This window comes from Hylobates moloch, unplaced genomic scaffold (genome assembly GCF_009828535.3).
Source record: "Hylobates moloch isolate HMO894 unplaced genomic scaffold, HMol_V3 SCAFFOLD_1, whole genome shotgun sequence".
NCBI lineage: Eukaryota > Metazoa > Chordata > Mammalia > Primates > Hylobatidae > Hylobates > Hylobates moloch.
This window is the reverse complement of record NW_026652276.1, coordinates 92399019-92422971: the sequence shown is the minus strand read 5'-3', so window position 1 is coordinate 92422971 and position 23953 is coordinate 92399019.

Here is a 23953-nt window from a genome sequence, read left to right as displayed (position 1 = left end):
CAATTATACCTACTCAATCACTCAGACGAGATTGGTCTTGTGCAACTCCATCCATGTGTGTGAATAACTCACGTGATGGAAAAGATGTACGTGAATCAAATTACCTATCTAAATGTGTAGATAATGACAACAGGAATACTTACAAAGTGCTTTTGAAATAGAATAGACTACCATCAAGATACATGTGAAATCTAATTTTTTTCATTTTCATTATTTTATCTGTTATGTAAATAGTTAATTCGCAGGTCTAAAACTGAATCCAAATGCATAGCAAGTGGCACATCACAATAACTTAAGCTCACTTTGGCAATTGTTGAATTTCACTTGTAGTGCATAGTAAAACAAAATGTTTCATGAAGTAGGTGTAGTTGCCCACATTTCACTGTGATGTGTGTACCAAAATCATATCCCACTTCAGGAGAATTGGTTGCTGGGCTTGAACTCTTTGACAGAATGAATCGATTTTCACTTTTTCCGCAGGCCACTCAGCACTGCAGATCAGTAACACCATTGATTTAGAGGCAGTTACAAAGCAAGTCAAAGCAACAAAAGGAACTGGTTATTATAGGAAGAGAGAAAGAAGGGGGGTGGGGGTGCTGGAGAGATTTTTTTTTTAATGAACCTGAAAATACATATTATTTTGCACACTGGGTTTGCTAGCCATAGGTCATAGTGGACAAGAGGAATGACGATGACAAAGAAAGATAAACATATTTCAGCTGCTCCTAAGTACCTGTTTGAAATGGATAAGTGAGAATTTATTTTGTTAGGGTCACTATAGTTTCAATTTCTAACTCTTCTAACTCAACAGGAGCTTTCCCAAAGGGCTTCACAGAACACAAATGTGTTTCACAAGTTTTCGAAGATCTTATTTCCTCAAGGTATTTTGCTGTCTTTGAGAAGTATGGAAGGCTTAGCGTGGAGGAAAATTATTGTAGGACAAGTTTCCTAGTCAACATTGAGCATTTTTACATGCTTACTTTGATATCTATACAGGAGTTTTATTGAGTGCTGGTCACAAGCAAATAACAATAAATATTCAAAGAGGAGTGGGTAAAATGTAATCATAATTTGGTTTGACATGCTCAACTTTAACAAATGACTAATATAAAGTATATATACCATATGGTGGTATGCTGTATATACAAATGACCAAAGGCAGAAAGAATTGAGCAAATTTCTTTCTAAAGTATGTATTTCTCTTAATACTTTCATTAAAGATATTCCTTTAAGTAGATGGATTCAGTGATAACACTTTCATTAAACATATTCCTTTAAGTAGACGAATTCAACGAAATACCTAAAATCTTAAGTCATATTGAGTTTAGATTAACACTGGTTTCAAAGAATTGAAGGGATGCATTAGTGATAAGCTTACAAGTAAGCAAACAAACAAGAAAGACCATTGTTAATTTTAGGGAAATAAAAGGGTTGCAGTAAAGGGAGACTAATCACAGAATCCCATTGTGCTCAGGTGTAAACAGAGTATCATACCCATAATAATGCAAATGTGAAATACCTATTACTCAAAATACTTTATATCTATGGGATGGGAGGAAGGTGATGGTATGTGTTTGTGTGTGTGTGTGTGTGTGTGTACGGACATAAACACGCACATGGAGTGGGGGTCAATAAATAATGCCTAACACTGAAAACAAAAATAGCAATATAAGCATACTACCAAGAAATATAATGGTAAATAGTAAGATAAATAGCTAACATTTTTGCAACTTGTTGCCTCTGGAGAGCAGGAAATGGGGAGCAGGAAGGTGTTTGGAGACTGAGATTTTCTTAATGAGCTCTGGAAAACGATGTGACTCTTTAAAACCTGCAAGTACGTAATTTTGATAAAAATAACGGCTTAAATCTAAAATTATATGTTACATCACAGTATGTCATAAAAATATATCCGTGTTTGTATATGTATTTAAGAGATTTATAAAGTTAACTACAGTTAATAATTCTTATTTCTGGGGAGTGGGATTATGGCAATGGGGAGAGGAGCGAAGGGCTTTTACATACTTCAGTAGATTTGATTTTTTGAATAAGCATATGTTATTTTTCAGAAGTTAAGTTTCTACATAAATAAAAATGTGTATCCATTAAAATGGAAATAAAGCACATTATGAATTAAATAATTTCATTTATATTAGGGCTTACTTGTACACTATCATAAATGATATACATGAATTTCAAAACTCAAAGAAATTGAATTACACATTTATAATTTGGAGACTGGTTTAGGGAAGACATAACAGTAAGATACACAGGAACAAAGTCAGATCAAGTAGCTTATTTGACAAGGTTAAGTGAGATCATTACACACATTGTACATTTTAAAGTGCACATTGTACATTTCAAAGTGCAGAACCAATGAATGTATAAATTATCACACCTCGAGCAGATATAGGCAAATAGTAAACCACAAAGAGGCAAATGGCAGCCCAGAGACATGCTCTTTTCAAGATGACCCAGAACCACTCAGAGACTTTTAGAATTGATTATCGTTCAAATATATACCCAGACAGCTAAATGCTTGGCATAGTATGTCTTAGTATCAAGTGTAGCATTTAAATTAAGTTCAACTTCCCTGAGTTATGATTAATTATTCTATGAGACGCGTATATGGTTATCTAGGTTGCTCAGACAACTGATTGAGTACACCCAAGTTTCTTGCTCTGATCCCTAAGTCAGCTGCCTGGCTTGGTTCTATGCCTTAGCCATAGACCGTACTCTCAAACCCAACAGTCTTAGAACCGCATACCCTAGGCCACAAAGGAGATTAGATGGGGAAGTGTGGTTAATCTGTGTAAATCCATTCACACTATCAGATAAAAGTTCAAATAATGTTCCACTATGTTATGTAACTAGCAACATATTTTATGAATAGGCAACATATTACTATTTCATCTTGACGTTGTTTTACTCCTGCTGCTGGGGATTGCAGCTCTTAGAATATTTCTGCTTTTTCCAGGCTAAGGTACTTAGAATCTCAAACTTGGAAGAAACTCAATAGGTCATTTGATCCACTGCACTGCATGATGCAGAACTTTTCTCTACAGCATCCTTGGAAAAATAATTTAGTCTCTGCTTGATCATTACTGGTGGCTGACGGGGTGGGTAGTACTCCTCATGTCAAATGGACATTAACTTCACTCTTGGACAGTCATCATTGTTAAAAGTTCTCCTACTGATGAGTCCAAGGATTCTAGTTTTGTTATCTGGCAGAACATGGAATAATTTTAATCTTTCTCTGATTTGTGTGTAGACCCATGCTCTTGTATGCCTTTTCTGTTTCTGACAAAAAAAAAAGCACATTTTTTAACCATTTCCAAAGGTCTGCTTTTCATTTTTGTTATGATCTTGATATGTTCTGGGTTGCCAGTTCCTAGCAACACCTTTCCCTCTGAAAATGTGATACCCTGATCTATAGAAGTCTCAAGATGTGGTCCAACTTGGACAATAACCCTCTTGCTCTCTTCAATTTCTTGCTTGTGTACTTCTATGGAAACACTACAAGGAAGAAGCACCACTGGCTGCTGTAATCCCAGTGTGGTTTAAGTTGGTGTCCTGAATCTTACCCTGTCCTTTCCTCTGGGGTATAAAAACCACCAGGGCCAGGGCAATAAATGAAGGATCCAATTGAAATATTGAGTCTATTTTGAGAAAGTGAATAACTCCAGGATAGCTAACAAGTTATTCTATGAGTCATGTAGCTCCCAAATTATTGCTGTCAACAAAATTGAGAGAGGAGCTAATCCAGTTATCAAAGGATAGATCATTAGAAACAACTTTTTTATGATAAATTCCCGTGCAGTTATGCCATTCAGAAACTGTGAAAGAAATTGGGTGATGTTTTTATAATAAAGCTTCTTCCATTTTCATCTATTTATTTATATAAATAGGTTTTCTTAGTGTTTACACCATAAAAACAAGAAAATCAATAATACTAAGGCTGAATACTATTTCATTCTAGCAATAAATATTTGTTGATGAATTTATAAAATAATTTTATAAAATTTCAATTTACTTTATCAAGAAATACATATCCACTACAATTTTGCTTTTTATGCCTAATAAATATGTATTCAAATTTGTAATAAATGTATGCTATTTTGGTCAATAATATGCCAATAATAATTGTCAATTCAATCTGGAATATTTTAAACACTGAAAGCCTTATGTTGATAAGAATGTTTTTAATTTATATTTGAATGTGTATACATATTCTTTTTAAACTGTTATAGCATGATTAATAGAAGACTTTGAAACCAAAAATATAAAAAATGAAATATATGAGTTGTCACAGAAAAATCAGCAACATAAAATTTCATATGATGAAAGAGGAGCATTTTCCTGTATTTTATAAATGATTATGAATATCAGATTATTAAATTATCTAAAGTCCATTAGATACCTTTTAAATATTGAAGTAACCATTTTGTTTTTAAATGTCAATATTATCAATATGCCAGAAATTATATTCTTTGGAACTACTTAAGAATTATATCCTTCAAAACTATGTATGATCAAAATGCATAGTTGTCCAACCAAAACTGTATGAAGGAATATATCTTTTTTAGGGGGATGGGGGGCAGGGTCTTGCTCTGTCACCCAGGCTGGAGTGCAGTGGAACCATCACGCCTCACTGCAGCCTCGAACTCCTGGGCTCAAAAGAGCCTCCCACCTCAGCCTCCTGAGTAGCTGGGACTACAAGCATGTGCCACCACACCCGGCTAATTTTTGCATTTGTTTTAGAGATGGAGTTTTGGCATATTGCCCAGGCTGGTCTCAAATTCCTGGGCCCAAGCAATCTGGCTGCCTCAACCCCCCAAAGTGCTAGGATTACAGGCATGAGCAACCACACCCAGTCTCTTTTTAAAAATCAAATTAAACATTTTTTAAATGAAATTTTAGGTTGTTTTTCCCTTTTATGAGCAAAAGAGTTGAGTATCACTTCCCCAAGTCTTCCACTAAGAAATCTGTTGCTACTCAACCTGGACTAACTAGCAGGGAAACAATATGGAGGAGTGTCTCAACCACTTAATCCTTTAGAGCCCTTGGTTGGAGGCGAGGTACTGGGAGCTAAAGCAATATACTTACTAGTCAGGACTGGGGTGAAAATGGAGGGATAGGGCAGTGCCAACAATAGTAAAAAACAGACATATTTAGCTCACCTCATTACTCTTACGTACTGCCATAGACCATGCCTACTAGACTTTTCTAATGGTATGAAACTGATATTTCCCCCATTTACAATATGAGTCAAGTATTTGACATTTTCACTTCAGATAAAAAAGTACTTTAAGCATAGTTCCAGCAAAATATATATTTCACCTACTCGTATGTGTTTTAAATTGTCAAAGGTTTAATGACTGCCGGAATTTCATTTGTGGGCTCTCCACGGCCAATTTTAGTCATGCTGCACTTAAATGATTGAAACCACTCCTTGCTTATTGATTTTTCATACCATGTGAAATGAAACCCTGTCTCTAGCAGAGTTTTGGAAAAGCAAATAGAGATGCTGCCACAACCTTTGATTTAATTTGAGGGCTTCATTTCCTGCCTGATTGAGCTCATGTACTTTTATGAAAAATTATTCAGCCTCATCAGAATAGCGTTATGAGTCAGTCCTTTGAGGAAAACTAGAGTGAGGGCACAAAGCATCTCCCACCGAACAAAAAAGGATGTCCGATTTACCAGGGAGAGAATGTGGCCTGGAAGAAGTGGGCTCAGGTACGCTCTGGGGAAGAGCAGTGGCTTTGTCTTCAGAAAAGTCTGAAGCTTCATTTGGCAACCAATAGAAAAATGACTTTCAGAGATTACTTTGCTTTCACCAAATTTTGCAATTGCTTTTAAATGAAACTTTTCATGACTTCAGCCATTTCTAGGCTTGGCTATATCTAGGCAAATTCATATATATAAATTATATATATGTATTATAAGTTCATATATAAATTGTATCTCTATTAAATATATAATTATATTAAACTATATATCATATATAAATGTTAATATATAGTTTATATATGAATATGTACTTATATATTAATATATAAAATATACATTAGATATATTTCATATATAAATATAGTTTTATATATAAATAAAGTAAAAATATTACATTTTACTTTTCTTAGCACCAATATAACCACACCATCACTGGAATTATAAAAATACCAAGAAAATTTCTGTTGATAATGGATTAATGGAATCATAGACTTTTAGAATTGAACATTTGAGGTTATCCAGTGCCTGGTTGCAGATGAGGTGAACGGAGGCTCAGTGAGTTCCAATTGCCTGGTTAAAGATGATAATGGCGAAACTAGGATTGGAATCCCAGTTCTATTACTTCTACTGGCTCTGCTAGTCAACTATTTTTTATACCCTTCGTTTCTTTCGTCTTTGTGTATGAAAGAAATGTGTTGTTAAAATAATGAGAGTCTTCTCTTCCTCTGGCAGTTCTGTTCATTAGCAAATCTTACCAGACAATTCAACTCCCTTCCTTCCTGCTACTTCCACAGTACGGACCAAAGAAGCTAAGTAGTCCCCTTTTAAGTCACCATTGCAATTAGGGGTCCTTATGTTACATAATCTAGACAATCAAATGCAAATAATGTCTGCATTGGCTCAAGAAAAGACTTTTGCCTTTTTGGATAAAAGATATGTAGAACTACCATTGTCTTTTTCTTTTTTCCTACCTTGAACACAAATTTGCAAAGCAAAGCTGAATCAACCATCTTGGGAAGTGATAAACATGAAGAAATATCCAAGAAAATTATAGAAATGCCCTAACAAGTTTGAGCCACAGAACCATCACCAACAACTGCCTATTTCCAGATTTCTAGTGATATGAGAAAAAACAATCTCCCTTTGTTTAGCCACTTTATTTGTATTTTCTATTCCCTATAGCAAAAACATTCCTTACTAACATTTCTATTTCTCATTTTGTGCATAAATGCATATTCCATAAAGGAGAGCCAAGATATCCACCTTGGAGCCCAAGCTGAGGGTAAGTGTATGCTGAGTGGCTTAGGCCACCTGATGGAATTTGGGAAGTGTATCCTCTGCATCCACTACCCATCTTTCTGAGTTCTCTGCTTTCAAATTCACTCCCCATAGAGGGTTAAATAGTGACTCCCAAAAGATATGTTCAAATCCTAACCCTTAGTACCTGTGAATGTGACCTTATTTGAAAATAGGATATTACAAAAGTAATCAAGTTAAAAATCTCAAGATGAGATCATCCTGGATTTAAGGTGGACTCTAAATCCAATGACTAGTGTTCTGACACGGGAAGGGAGAGGGTGATTTGATACACTCAGTGTCAAACAGCAATAGGCCATGTGAAGATGGGGGCCGAGACTGGAGGGCAGCCACAAGCCATGGAACACCAAGGATTGTCAGCAGCCACGGGAAGCTGGGAGAGAGCCATGGAACTGATTCTCCCCCGAAGCCTTTCGAGGGCGCATCGCCCTGCTGACACCCTGATTTCAGACTTTTACCTCGCGAACTGTGAGAGAATAGATTTCTGTTGTTTTAAGCCACTGTTTGTGGAAGTTTGTTATGACAGCCCTTGAAAACTAATACACTCCCAAAGATGCGCAGTGCTTCGATGCTGCAGAAGAACAGCCTAAAATAGGAAAACTGAGCTACACTTAACACTTAAGGTGGGAAAAACATGTTGCTAAAATGGTGGGATCCTAGGCGTTAGTAGGATGCCCTTTAAATAATGTTCAGAGCACAAGCAAGGCTGCTCTGGCAGACTTTTAAATTTTTCACAAAATTCGTACTCTGGAACATAGCATAGGACTGAAAGGACTGGCAATATAATGGAAACCTGTCATTTCACTAAGCACCTTAGCAGTTACCTGGATTTTCCTTATAAGGACAGTGAAGGCAAGGAGCAGGCATGTTACCAGAAAGGGGTCGTGATCCAGACCCCAAGAGAGGGTTCTGAGATCTCATGCAAGAAAGAATTTGGAGTGAGTCCACAGAGTAAAGTGAAAGCAAGTTTATTATTAGAGAGGTAAAGAAACAAAAGAATGGCTGCTCCATAGACAGAGCAGCACTGAGAGCTGCTGATTGGCTACTTTTATGGTCATTTCTTGATCATATGCTAAACAAGGGGTGGATTATTCATGAGTTTTCTGGAAAAGGGGTGGGGATTTTCTGGAACTGAGGGCTCCTCCCCCTTTTAGACTATATAGGGTCCCTTCCAGACGTTGTCATGGCATTTGTAAACTATTATGGCATTGATGGGAATGTCTTTCAGTATGCTAATGCATTATAATTATTTAAGTGCCATCTTGGTTTTGATAAGTTTTGGTGCATCCTGTTTTATCAACAGGGTATTTTCGATGTGTATCTTGTGGAACCAGTCCTGCCAATCTCATCCTGTGACTAAAAATGCCTAACCTCCTGGGAATGGAGGTCAAGCAAGTTTCAACCTCATTTTACACAACCCCTATTCAAGATGGAGGTGCTCTGGTTCAAATCACTCTGACAGGCAGACACTGCCCCAAAGCCAAGCCTTATAGGCAATCTTATCTGGTAACAAAGAGCTGATCTGAAGTGATGTTTGGAAATGAGTGGGGTGGTTGGTTGTTGAGTCAGTGAGACAATTGGTAGGGAATGAGGGAGACTGTCATTTAATTGGTAAAGGCCAGAGGTGCTAATTGTTCTGCAATTCCATAGCATTTCACTCAGCATTCCACAAAATCAAGCATGCCCCCTCCTGAAATATTCACATCGCCCCACTGAGAAACTGCCCCAGAGCACCCTGGGGAAGCTCAGCCTTGCATTCCCACTTCTATTAGACAGCCTTTGTGACACACACACCTTGTCCCTGTGTCCTTGGTGAATGGAAATTATCTTCTCCACATTAACTTTGAATACATGGGCCAAGGAAATGGCCCTAGGTGTATACCAGTCCTGCTTCTTTCTCACTCCTTGGCTAGAGAAAGAATTTAGCAAATTCATCATTAGTCAAGAATAAGGGGCTGCATTTTGTTTTAAAAATCCTCTCCTTCCATTATCAATTCTAGTACAGGCCATATCAAAATTATAATTAATGAAATAAATGTTAATTCAAATTATCTATATTTAATGAGTTCATGATTCATTAACTTGAAAAGAATCCATTTGTTTGCATAAAATGAATCTCAATGATGGAACTATATAATTATTTAGTATGAATGATGATAGTGCACTTAATAAAATTAGAACAATTTTTTGGTTAATGTTACAGATTAAGATTAATTAATATTAGTTATATGTAATAGTTTTATATATTATATGTGTAAATTATACTATTAAAATAATTAAAATCTTCCAATGCGATTCTAATAAAATTGCAGCACTCTATTCTTACTCTTATAGTAAAAGTTTTCCAAATCACCAAAATGAAACAGTAAGTTAAAATTGTATTCCTGCTATCAAATCTACTTCCTTAAGAACAGCTGTATTTGGCAAGGAAAGGTTCAGTGGTTTTATTTCATTTATGTTGACATAATATTCTCAATGAACACAATCACTTCAAAGTGTATATCATGCTCTTAAGAAACAAATACTAATATGGTAATTTTATAGAAAGAGAACACTGTAATGGCAATTTTTGCCTCCTAGAAATAAGCAGCAAGGTAAAGAAAGAAGGGAGTAACTGACAAACTTATTCCAGGACAATTGCTACCTCCTAGAGACATCATTTCCCCAATTATTTTCTTTTCCTACATAGACAAAAGGGTTCCCTTTTAGAATTACTAAAAACCAGTTGCCACAGCTATAGGTATTTTCAGTCATCTTATTCCAGGCAAGACAACTATTTTGTCTTAACAGAAGATTTGGATTAACAGAGCATTTATTTTACTATGAGGCTCCAAAAATAAGCAATTCTTCATTACTGTCCAAAAGAGAGAAGCTAATTTATACCAAGTAAAACTGAGGTATGGAAACCAAAATTGACAGGCTCAGTCAGCTACAGGACTGGGATTAGAACACAGGAATCCTTGCTCAATGATCTGTCATTAAAATACTAGAAAGTTCCTTCAGGAAAAGTGGGAAGAAAGAGAGATCCATAAGAAAAAGAAAGAAATATTTGGTAGGCATGTGGCAAATGTTACTCATTGAAAAAGTCAGACAAAAAATGCCATGATTTTTCTAGAAAAGGACCTCTAAGTCTGCTTATGGATAAAGAGATTTTCTTTTGGCTCCGTTGCCATCCAGGATTGTTTTGGGCCAATATCCTTCAGACCATGTCCATCCAAGTCCGGATATGTTCAACAGTAATGGGTCATAAGCCCCTAGTAAGTGAATTCACAAAGCCTTCTGTAAATGGGGTCTTTTCTCAATAGGGTGAGCCACATGTTGATGTGGAAAAATAACGTACAGGTTTGAAATTTTGCCTAGTAAATTAGGTGGTCACAGAAAGGTTAAATAGAGAATATATATTCTCTAAAAATATGCATTGGTGTCTATGTTATTTGGATTTCCTAAGTATAACTATATTAATGAATAAATTCCAAATATCCAATTTAGGGGCACTATGCAGACTTAGCTTTAAGCCTGGCATAGACGTAGGAGATAAATTGAGTCAGAACACAAAAATAACCCTTTCATGTGGTAGTTTATGAAAGGGATAGAATTCATCATTCCTTGTACAATATAACAAGCACACTAAGCTTTTCTTCCCCTACCTTTTCTGAGTATCACCAAGATTTCTATTAATTTACATATGGTAGACAATATGTGATTGATTGGTTGATTGGTTGGTTAATTAGTTTATTCAGTCATCCATTCATTCAACAAATATTGATTGAGAACCTTCCATGGAAAAAGCTTGGGTGAAAACAAACATGAAGAGTACACAGTACTTTGTCCTTAAGCTCATAGCTGGTTGAGGAGACAGACAATAATAGATGATTAGTAACAATGCAATCATGATCCATTCTGGGGCAGTGGCATAAAGATGCATAGGGGAAAATAGTCAACCCTGCTTGGGCAAGTCAGTTTTTCCAGAAAGGAGATATATTTCAACTAGAATAAAGAGAAAGAAGAAATGAGATTGGAGATAAAGGCACTCCAGACAGAAAAAATGCCACAATAAGCCATGAAACTATGAAGTAATACCAGATTGCAGATTCAGAGGATTTTTCATGGGCAAGATGCTGTTGTAAGCAGTTTCGTGTATTGACTCATTTAATTTTCAAAAAAGCCCTATGAGGTGAGTGCATTTCTTTTTATAGGTTACAAAACTCAGGTCTAGAAAGGCTAAGTCACTCCCCTGAGATTTCAGGGGTGGTGATGGCACAGCTGGGGTTTCAGCCCCAGTAGTCTGACCTCAGAACCCCCACGGTCCAACACCACACTTCTGTTTCTGAGTCTGGATATAGAAGAGTCGTGTGACGTAGCAAAAGCATCATCTGCACGAAGAAATATAGAAGGAGCCAACACCAGAAAGGCAGTGCAGGGACAGTCCATCACAGTCTCCAGGCCTCCACAGCTGACAAGCTGAGATAGCCAGAGCAGAGCAGCTTGTAGAAACAGCCATTGTGTGATGCTCCACTATCGTGAAGGCCAGAGAACAAAAAGCAGCTACGGAAGAACATTAACCACCTGCCTTACGTTGTTCTAATTACCTGTACAGATGAATGAGTCTCAACCACCTTACTCTTGTAACACTGGTTTTTGTTCTTTCGTGACATTTTTATTCTCTAGCCAGCCTCCCTCAAGTGTTATATGACACGTATTTATTTTCAATACAGATGTTGTATTGGGAATTTTATGACACTGCTTAACATATCAGGAGATAGCCTGAGGTGTGACAGTTACCAGTATGGATGGTGCAGGGGTTTCATTGCTCCATTTCTCCTGGCATAACACACATGCCCATGGTTCTCCTTTGCTGTAGGCATTTCTCTTTTCTAATTCACGTTAAAAGCAGCCTCAGCCAATGGAGCACGTAAAGTCTGCTGTTGCACGGTGTCAACAGAGCCCTGGCACAACTCAGTTCCAGTCATCGTTTCCCTTTGGAAACTGTATGTGTCTGGTGCAGCCCCTGGATTGTAAGGGATCTAAAGCAAATGGCTGGTGTCTAGGCTTTATGCTGCAAATGTGTCCCGGGTGTTTTGTGTGAAAAGCAGCAAATTGAGAAAAGATGTCAGACACCTGGGATTTTTATCAGTAGACTTTGAGGGCAAATTGTCCTCTGGGGTCCCTGGACCTACAGAGTTGGACAGTATGATCGCGGTGACCCTGGTAATGAAGTTAGCTTACACATGTCTGAGCACTTGAAATTTGCTTTTGTTCTATGCCTACTAGTAGATCAATACATTTTCATTTTTGTTTGTTTTTGCTTCCTTCCATTCTGGGTAGAAATGTCTCTAGGGTGTTAAATGTATAGAAGATAAGAGCTTGCAGGATGAAGAGCTTTTCTTTTTCTTTTTTTTTTTCCTCAAAGACTGGGTCTTGCTCTGTCACCCAGGCTTGGAGTGCAGTGGTATAATCATGGCTCACTGCAGCTTCTAACTCCTGAGCTGAAGTTATCTTCCCACCTCAGCCTCCTGAGTAGCTGGGACTACAGGCATGCACCACCACACCCAGCTAATTTTTATGTATTATTTTCATTTATTTTTGTTGAGACAATGTCTCGCAATTTTGGCCAGAGTGGTCATGAACTCTTGGCCTCAAGCCATCCTCCTGATTTGGCCTTCCAAATCCTTGGACTTAAAGGTGTGTGCCACCACACTTAGCCTGCGGGGTTTTTTTCTAGCTTCTTTAAGACTGATCCTTCTTTGAACCCTAATTTTGAAGATGAGGAAGCGAGAAAAAGAAGAGGAGAGAAAACAGTCTTCCTATTAGGGCAGCTTACAATGTCTCTATGTCTGTCACCTTGAAGCCTGAGGGTCATCTGGCCACAACTCAAAGCCACATACCTGATCTCTTGGTCTAAGGCTCCAGGTAAAGACCCAGATAAGACAGAGCCAAGCTCTCAGAAAATACTAGAGGAACAAACATGCCATCTCCTCTAGCACCCTGCCCTTAGCTATTTCTCATACCTCTCTCATCCGTAGAGCACTTGTAGCAGGAGCTGCATTTTGGTTGCTGACTTTGAGAGGAATGGAAATGCATACCTTCTTTCTGCCTCAAGGATAGTGGGAGAGTGCTATATATTCAACACTTGTCAAAAGTCATGATGGATGGGAGACTGCACCAGAATCAAAGCATGATGCTATCTCCTGTAAGAAGCCTTCGACGATTTCCCATATTTGCTTTATTATATTTAGCTACCACTTCTCATGCATTTATATTGTTGGCAACTGATATTCTTTATGTGTTTTATCTCCCTTAATTTAATCTTCGAAACAACTTGGAGAGATAGCATAAATATTCTCCATTTAGGAGCTTGGAACGTTTAAAGTGATAAGGGCAAGAGCACATCATCACTGTTTACGTTACAGAGCTGAGATTCAAACTCAGACTCCAAAGTCAATGCTTTTAGCCACTCAGTTACACTTCCTGGAACTCACTGAAGAAAGCATCATGCCACTCTCTTGGTTCTATAATGCTCTGCCTTGTATTATTTGGGGGGATTACTTTTTCAAAATACTATAATAAAAAGTATTCCTGATTTGGAATCAAATAAAATGTCTGTGTTGGAGCCCCAAGTTTACTGCTTACTAGATACACAAAGTTTGGGAAGTGCACCTGAACTCCCAGAATCTCCATTGCTGCTTCTGCCAATATAATATCCTCCCTCATAAAGTGGTTGGGGCCAGCATATGGGTACTCGATGCACCTACATAACAGAGGTGTGTTTTCAACGTTTTCTGTCCTTCACAGCACCTACTACAACACTGAGTTACAGAATGTGCTACAAAATTTCTTCAAATTGGATTGAAATTTTAATACTGAGAGATGATGTTATTAGACTTACGTAACATCCTTATTACTCGGTAGTTTTGCTGTGTGGTTTGGACTGGGCTTTATATGTTCGATGTTCCTTATATACTTAGTCACTCATTCAGGAGTTCGAGACCAGCCTGGCCAACATAGTGAAACCCCGTTTCTACTAAAAATACAAAAATTAGCTGGGTGTGGTGGTGCGCGCCTGTAGTCCCAGCTACTTGGGAGGCTGAGGCGGGAGAATCGCTTGAATCCGGGAGGCAGAGGTTGCAGTGAGCTGAGACCATGCCATTGCACTCCAGCCTGGGCAACAGAGTGAGTCTCCATCTCATAAATAAATAAATAAAAAGATGAAACTTTAATTTTTAAGAGTTTCCAATCTTTTCTCACTAGGTAGCAAAATTTGCACATTGCATGATCCACCACTTTCTTAAAGCTCCACCAAAGATCAGTGTCCAATACTGTTTTGTGATAGTTGGAAATAAGCAGCGCACTGAGTCTAGACAGACCCTTGCCAATTCTCTGCTATGGGATCTTGTGAGCAGATTAACTCTGGGCTTTGAGTTTCCCATTTGTAAAATTAGACTTGATAGAGGGAACTTCTGGAGTTCCTTCAGGCTTCTACGTTTGATTAAATCTATTCCTTCACCTATGACAGTGGTTGCATGGTCTAGAAATAAGAAAAAGTACACTGAGCATTTGCCGGTAGCCCAGTATAACTGGCTGGTGACAAAACTATCTTACCCCCCAGTGCTCTCTGTCCCAGACTGTAAATATGGGATGGGATTTAATGTTCTCCTTCCTAACACAGAGGGTCTAGAATAGAAAAAAAAAATTATATTTCTATTGCATTTCCTTTAGTGCTAGTTGACTAGTTTCCCTTCTTGTTGGGTTACTTTCTCAATTTAAAAAAATCCTTGTTAAAACAAGTCTATTTTCCTCATTCAAACGAGTCTGGATTCTTGGCCCCAAATATGATGGTTTGCTCCCCATTAGCACTAGTGAGGATTCAAAAACAGGACATGCCTCAGCTTCTAACTTAGATTACTCAGACTGGTCACTTTTATCTTCTAATATCTCAGGCTGGTCACTTTCCCTCTCGGCACTTCCCACCTCCCTCAAATTCTGTGCTCCTTTTGCTGCATGCTTTGAACTTGCCTGTTTCCTCTACTGAATCCAAGCCACTGGAGGACAGGAACCTCTACTTGCACCCATGTGTGATCTTTGAGTGGGATACACCATTGGCTGAAGTTCAACAGAAAGTAGCATCTCCATATAGTGTCCAGGAGTCCCCCAAGCTCACAGGTCCCAGGAATCTTCCTGAGCTTGGGACCACAGACTCTATGATGTGCTCTGCTGGCAGATCAGGGGGACTTTGAGTACTTCTCTTGACTTTTCCTCAAGAGTCTGCTAAGTGGATTCTCTTGGTTAGAAACATGAGTGAGAATTTTCAACCATTTCACTTGTCTTGGTGTCTTAGTCCAAGAGTGTGTAAATACAAGAGTGTGCTCAATACACCATGGATAAAGTAAGTTGATAAATAGCTTCCTGTTTCTAATTCCAACTCCTCTTCCGTGCCCATACAGGATGTTATGAATTGAATTGTGCCCTTCCTCTCCATGTGTTAAAAGTACAAAGTTCTAACTTCTGATACCATAGAATGTAAATTTGTTTTGAAAAAGTGTCGTCTTACCCTTGGTCTAGTGGTTAGGATTCAGCACTCTCACCGCCGCAGCATGGGTTTGATTCCCAGGCAGGGAAGACTTCCTTCTTTGGCTCTGCCTGCCAACTGCCAGGGCCCTTCACACCTCCCCTTTTGGCCGGGCATGGTAGCTCATGCCTGTAATCCCAGCACTTTGGGAGGCTGAAGCGGGCAAACTACAAGGTCAGGAGTTCGAGACCAGCCTGGCCAACATGGTGAAACGCCATCTCTACAAAAAATTAGCTGGGCGTGCTGGCAGGCGCCTGTAATCCCAGCTACTCGGGAGGCTGAGGCAGGAGAATCGTTTGAACCCGGGAGGCGGAGGTTGCAGTGAGCCGAGATCACGCCACGGCACTCCAGTGTGGGCGATAGTGAGAGCCTCTATCTAAAAAAAAAAAAAAGAAGAAAAGAAAAAAAAAGAAAAACTGTCCTAAGTGTCCTTGTAGATGTAATTAATTAAGTGAGGTCCTTAGGGTGGGCCCTAATTCAATAGGACTCATAAAAAGAGGAAATTTGGACATGAAGACAAGCACACATACAGGGAGAATGCCATGTGAATGTGACGATGGCAATCCATAAGCCAAGGAGAGAGGCCTGGCACAGATCCTTTCCTCATAGCCCTCAGAAGGAACCAACTCACTAACAACTTGGTTTCAGACTTCCACCCTCAAGAACCATGACACAATAAACTTCTGTTATTTAAGCCACCCAGCCATGGCACTTTGTTACAGCAGTTCTGGAAACCAATACACAGGGCCATGGTGCTTTTTCAGCCTTCTTTCTGGGTCTGCCTTTGAGAACTGCCACACACTTAATGACTGTGGAAGGGCGGCCGAGGGATAGTTTCATGTCAATGTTTCTGTCCAGTGGTGTCCCTGTCTTGTTCTCTCATCTCCTGAATTCCTGTGACCATCCTACCTTGTCCCTCCAAGACATGTTCAGATTCTCCTGGCTAGACTGAGACTGATTCCTGAGTTCTTAGACCACTTCTGGCTCCTGAGGGCACAGGCTAACTTATGGGAGGACAGGGCCTCTCCCAGGGGTGAGACAAGAGATCACAAACTCACAGCCTGCTTGTCCAGTGTGATCCAGGGAGAAGTTGTTGGTTCCACTCAAGAGATTTTGGTTTCCTTACAAATTTAAATTTAGTTCCAACATTTATAATTTCCATACAAAAATATGTCTGTCTTAAAACATACATTGGAGAATTTGACAACACTGTGTTATTATCTCTCCGTGTCTTGCAAAATTGGTTCAGACCAATCTGGTCATGTACAGCTCCTAGGTTCTTTGGATAGATAGAAACAATCAAAAACTTTGAAGCAAGCAAGAGTTAGCTATCCTACTCAACTTCAAAGTAAATCTCAGACCAAATTCTGTGATCATCTATTGTTTAACTAAATAAACATTTACTAGCAAGTTGTCTATTCTATGAGGTTGGTGAAGTCCTACCAAGCTCTTAGTAATTTTTGTTGCTTTCAATGAACATCAAACAAAAGTTACACCCCACAAAGCTGTCACAGGATTCCAGAAACATGATTCTAGCACCCTGAGTTTCAGTATTGGATGAACCTCCATGCTCAGACCCAATGGCTAGATGCAGAGATCAGCTTTGGACACCATCTTCTTAGGTAACAGGCCACAGGTGCCACTAATTTCTAATGCAAAATTCATACAAGTTTGGGTAGTGTCTCAAAATATACTTTAATTCTGCCAAGAAGAGCCTATTTCTTAAATTCCTTATCTGATTAAAAAGCCACTGATTAAAAGATAAAAGCTGTGACATTGAATATGTTTATTAGCTGAATTTCTGTGTTGATCTGACAGAAGCATTTGTAGTAGCCACTTCTGGAGTGTGGACTTTTAAAAATAATATTGGGTGACTATCGCTGCCGTGTGAATTATTTACTGATCATGATGCCTGCTGCACCTGGTTTGTAGCTTAACCTTACCCCACACAACATAGCATTTTGTCTTGGTTACAGTTTCTTACCCTGGCTGCACATTAGAATCACCTGGAGAGCTTTAAAAAAACTCCAATGCCCAAGCACCACCCCCAGAGATTCTGATTTAATGGGTCAGAAGCAAAGCCCAGACATCAGCATATTTTAAAAGGTCCTCAGGTGATTTTAAAAACTGACCATCGCTGGTTTCTGCTAAAATATTTTAAAATGCACTACTGTCATGGTAACAACAATTAGCTGGAGCTAAGTGGAGGCTGCTCCGTTTCAGTGGCATGGTGTTCTGCCATGGCCTCACGGGCACTTAGTGAGTTAACCCTATGATTTGCTTGGCTTTCTGGCAACTGTGGATCCCACGGCAAGTCTACTTCTAGCCTCCAGAACATTTCTATGCTCTCCTAGGTCCAGTCCCTGTGTAATCGGTCCACCCTTTACTACCCAAGCATAGAGAGAGAAGTAAAAATCAATTTGACACTTTGGGAGGCCGAGGCGTGTGAATCACCTGAGGTCGGGAGTTTGAAACCAGCCTGACCACCATGGAGAAACCTTGTCTCTACTAAAAAATACAAAAAAATTAGCCAGGCGTGGTGGTACACACCTGTAATCCCAGATACTTGGGAGGCTGAGGCAGAAGAATCACTTGAACCCAGGAGGTGGAGGTTGCGGTGAGCTGGGATCGCGCCATTGCACTCCAGCCTGGGGAACAAGAGCAAGACTCTGTCTAAAATAATAATAATAAAAAAAATTTAAAAATCAATTCGAAAATTATACTTTCATGCAAAAGAACAGATTTTTTTACTTAAAGAAATTTGCTTAAAAGATCTTATGCTCAGTAAAAGTTTGAGAGGTGCCAGGTTAGCTCTAAAGAAGATTTTCAGTTTTTCTAAGTCCTTACACCTTCTCCTGAAGAAGCTGTTTCCAAGTGAAGAGCAGTGACATAGTGACTAGGCTTACTTCAGTTGTGGTCAATGATTAAACAACAGAGATTTATGTAGCTATATCCTGCCATCAGCTTGACCATACTTTTTCTATATAAGAAAAGTTTTCTTTAAAAAAATTTATTATTTCTCTTATTTATTTATTTCTATTAATTACTTATATAACTCATTTCTACTAAAAAAGCTCCTCCACAGAATTTGAGTAAATGTTGACAGAAAATTGTTTTGTGTTAATGCGTTGTGTAGCCATTTATACTACCATGTAGAAGTTCTGCTTATTCTAAATGTTTGTTTATTTTTTCCCCCTTCTTTGTTGTCCTAAGCTATATTTATGGTTTCTCTCCTCTTCTATTTTAGCTTGTATCAACTGTTAGCTAGAATAATAGTACTCTAACATCCTAGTTAGAATATGTGGGTTAGAGAGAAAGATTTAGAATTCCTTGGATAAAGATGAACTAGAATGGCCAGGTATGAGTGCTTGGACAAAATTTCTAGGAGATTTCAATATCCAGCATCAACCTCTCCCCTTCCTCAATCCTCTCCCAACCATCCCAACCCACACACCCAATGGAAAATAAATAGATAGATGATGATAGATAGATAGATAGATAGATGATAGATAGATAGATAGATAGATAGATAGATATAGATAGATAGATATAGAGATAGATAGAGATAGATAGAGATAGATGATAGATAGATATCACTGACCACAAACCCCGGGCCTTTATTTACTGAACATCTTAGTGATTTCTATATTTTCACTCAGCCCATTTAATGCTATATATAACGCTATTCATTTATAGGAATTTCAGTGGTCTCTCCATCACTCTCTTCTAATCATGTTTCTCAAATTTGGTTGCACATTGAATTACCTGAGGATCTTTTAAAGATGCCCAGTGCCTGAGATGCACCATAGATCAATTAAGTCAGAATCTCTGGAGGCAAGGCAAGACCCAGTAATTTTTAAAACACCCCAGGTGATACCAATGGCTGAGAAGCACTGCTCTAAATTGATTAGCAAATAAACTACTTCTAATCCACTCATCAAATCCCCACAAGACGTTTAAAGTCCAGTGAGTCTTAGACTTTATTATGCAAAAGAGTCTCCCTAGGATACACTGGCCAGATTAGCAAATAAAAATCGAAATGAAGTTTGAATCTCAGATATCCAAAGTTTAATATTTTAGTATAAGCCTGTCCCATTTGGTTATCTGAGATTCAAAGTTAACTGGGCATCCTGTATTTTCTCTGACAACCCTACCCTAGGTAGTTTATAACAGTGCAGATTCCTGGGCTCTACCCAAATCCAATAGATCAGGAGTAGGTCAAGCTATCTGTATTTTTAAGTAGCACATCAGATGATTTTGTTGCAGGTGATGGGCTACACTTTTAAGAATATCATTCCTTTTATCACCTCATTTTTCCATTGGTGGCCAGTATCTAAAATTTTGGGCTTCTTAAAAGCATTACAATAAAACGTGAGCTTAAGTTGAGAAGTTGAATAGATCTCTTCACAAATGGTGACTTTCATTGTTCAATCAATCCAAGGACTAGAACTGGAGTTCACTTGCTGGGTGTGTAATTAATTCCCTTGACATTTAGACAACAAACACTTTGAAAGTACCTATTTACTTCATATTCAATTTGAGCTACACATTGAGAATGTTGAGACCTTGTTGTCAATGCCTGCAAGAATTGTGAGCACTGAAGAGTACAGCAGAGAGATGCTAACTCTACCTAGCAAAAGTAAAGAATTTACTAGTAACATATTTAATTTCTATAAAATTCAGTCATTCAATTGTTATTTCCATATACATTTTAATAGAAGTCTATGATGTGCTGGGGTCCGTGCTGAGTGCTGGACTCAAATGGACAAACACAATATGATCCCTGCTTTAGGTCAGCAATCCTCAAATGTTTTGGTACCAGGATTCCTTTTACCCTCTCAAAAACTTACGGAGAATGTCAAAGAATCTTTGCTTATTTGTTTAAATATTTATTTATTTATTCATTTAAAATTAATAATTATACATTTATGTAAACTAAAATAAATATTTTATGAAACATAACTGTACTCATAAACAATGGTGAAAGGGTGGCATTATCTTTTTCTGCAAATTTCTTTACTATCTGACTTAACAGAAGACAGGTGGAATCTTAATTTCTGCTTCTGCATTTAATTTGTTGGGTGATGTTGTTTTGGTTGACGTATATAAGGAAAATCTGGCCCCATAAACATGCTGAATCATCTGAACACAGGCTGCATTGAGAGAGCATACACTGTGGCAATGTGACACAATGTGGTAGGCAGGACAGAGAGGTAAATCACTGATTAAATCAGTGGTCTCTGTACATGTTTAATTACATATCTTTGCCAATTACATATTTTCACCAGAAATACACACATGCACACATTATTATCACTCAATGATAATTCACTTGTTCTGAGGTTCTTTGTTAATTATAGGGAGTATAATCCTTATTTCAAATAATCTTCTTAAAAATTTCACTTTTTATTTTCCCCCGGATCTTCACAGATCTGATTCCATAATATGGTTGATAGGAGAAAAAGTGTCCGTTTCATGATTTTCTTAATGTTCACTTCTATTATTAGCATTTATGTTAATGTGTGATTTCTGTTTAAGAATCTTTTTAAGATACTTGTCCATTTCATGAGGGCTACTTTAGATAACCTAGAAAACATAATCCATAACTCCACTCACCCAGACAACCTAACCTACAGAAAGACTGAGCTACTGAGGGCACCACTATTATTCCTGCAGCATCATGGATTCCCATTCTCCTCCGAGAACACCTTAGGAGCACAGTTGAAATAATACCTGACCAGGGAACTGAAGGAAGACCCCAGGATCAAGCAATATATTAGATATGAGTCATGCTTAATTTATCTTCTTTTTTTCTTCCAAAATATAAGTTCTAATGTTTTCTTTCCACCCAGGGGTATGGTCTGGGCACACATTCAGGACAGATCACTAGAGGAAACTGGATTGAACCTGGTGTGATTACCACCCTGGAAGACTGTAGGTGCAATGGAGGCATCATCAGGAGCACTGGGGCAATGTGGTTGCTTCAAGAAAGGTTTACTGGAGTAAGGAATACGTGCACTAAGGTTTGAAGAACAAAAGGACATGGGGTGGTGACGTTGTGCATTCCAAACAAAGGGTACTTACATATTGTGATTTTAACTGAAATAATTTTGAAATTTCCTTCACTGAAAATCATAAATAAAAATCAATAGCAATAATTGATTAATAACTAGGGGCCAGAGCTAGCTAAGTGTCATACATACATTTGGTCATCTGTTATTCCAACAACTCCATAAGTTGAGTACTGTGTTACATCTGAGGAAACTGAAGCTCAAAGAATGTAAGGCCACACAGCTAGTCACCAGCAAAACTACAGTAATAAGGCTTGTGTTCTCTATTGCTGTATGATATTGCTGTTTTCATGGAGCATATGATAGAGTAGGAAAAAAATGTGAAATGATTACAGTAATTTCAGAATGTGATTAGTGCTATTGGTAGTGGCAGAAGACAAATTCCCAGGCAAATAGGGACGAGTCCCTGATGAAACCCAACTTTCTAGCTGAAGACAGTTTAAAGTCTGAAAACCAAGCTACGAGTCTCAGATAAATCCACAAACCAGATTGAGAACCTCTCTTCCCATTTGGCACACTTTCCTCTGATTGATCCCCAGCCTTCACCTATTTTACATATAATCTAACCTTCCCTAAATGGTTTTTTACACTGTTGTGCCCACCTTTGAGTAGTGTCTTTTTTTTTTTGGCTTTTTGCATACTCACAAACCAATCAGTACTCACTCCCCCATTCTGAGCCCATAAAAACCCTGGGCTCAGCCACATTTGGGAGAGGTACCCAACTTTGGGTAGGGAGTTGCCCCCTTTGAGTCCCCTCTCTGCTGAAAACTGTTCCATTGCTCAATAAAACTCTCTACCCTGCTCACACTCTGGTTGTCAGCATAACTTCATTCTTCTAGGACACGGTACAAGAACTTGGGACCCACCAAGTGCAGGTATAAATAAAGCTATATAACACTGTAGTCTTCTAACCCCTACCAGTGCCGTGCAGCCATTCCACACAATGGGAAGCAGCAGTAGAGTTAGGCCAGCACAGCAGCCATGGACTTGAGCGAGGAAATGGGACTGAAAGAGCTGTTAACACTCCCCTATTCCTTGAGCTGCGAATGGTGGGAATGACACCCCTTGGAGCTCTGCAGTTCCTGGTGTCTCTGAGTTTTCAGATGCCACTATGTCCCCCTCATCTGGACACTGGAGTACACCACGGGAATCACTTGTGACATGCCTGGTGCAGCTGTAAGTCCTGCCTTGAGCCCACACCTCTGCTGGCACTTTGAGTAGCCCGCCCGCCACAGTAGCTGATGTGCCTGGCTGTGTGCTGTGGCCAGACCCCATGCTCACTTGCTCACATACCCCTTACTGCTGTGGGCTGAGCATGCAGTCGTGGTGGTCATGGGATCTGGGCTGGGGCAGAAGCCGGGCTGAGTGGGCGGGGTACTTTGTGCAGTGAGCCTGGAGCTGAGCAAGGCCGGGGCGGGGGAATCACTGGCCATGGAGGTCTCCAGCTGGTGAGGCCACATAAAAAAAAAAAAAAAATCCTGTGTCACTATGAAATGGAAAAAATGAGCTGAGATAAAAAGTGACAGAGGAGCCTAATTGGGTGGTCAATGATAGCATCTCCAAGATGACATTTAAGTTGAATTTAAAGGACTAAGAGGCTATTGCCATGCACAGAGAATGAAGAAAGCCCATTCCAGAAAAAGGCAAGGGCATATACAAAGGTCCTGCTTTGGGGTAGAGTCATCCACAGAAACCAACTCCTGCCTTTGACTGGCTATGTGGGAAAATGGATAGAGAAGGGGGCTGGCTGGCTGCACATGGTGCCCCAGGAGGCTAGCTATAGTTCCGTGGCTTGTTTTCAGTGTGTTACATCTCATCTGATTCTTCTTCAAGTGATTGGAGTATTAAAACATAAACTTGCCATTTGAGCCATAACTACTACCTTATCACCTGGAGACTTTTATTATCTTGATAAGATCACTCAGGCATGACATGTGAACAAGGTACAGCTTGGCCTGCACTCAAAAGGAAAATCTGATGCAATTTGCAAGGTAAAATAGAATTGAGCAATCAATTATTAATAGGACAATGCAGACATGAAAATCTCATTATGTAAAAAAGTGGAAATATTTATTTCTAAGATACCTTTAATAATACAGCATATTATCCGTTTAACATATTTTTATAGAATTATCTTTTCCCTTAAAAAATCTTCAGAAATAAGTATGACTTTGCAGTGTAATCACTTACTGTACAATATTAATAATCCAAAAATAAATATATTTGCATGATTGCTGTACTAATGATGAAATTAGAAATTTGTGCTCAC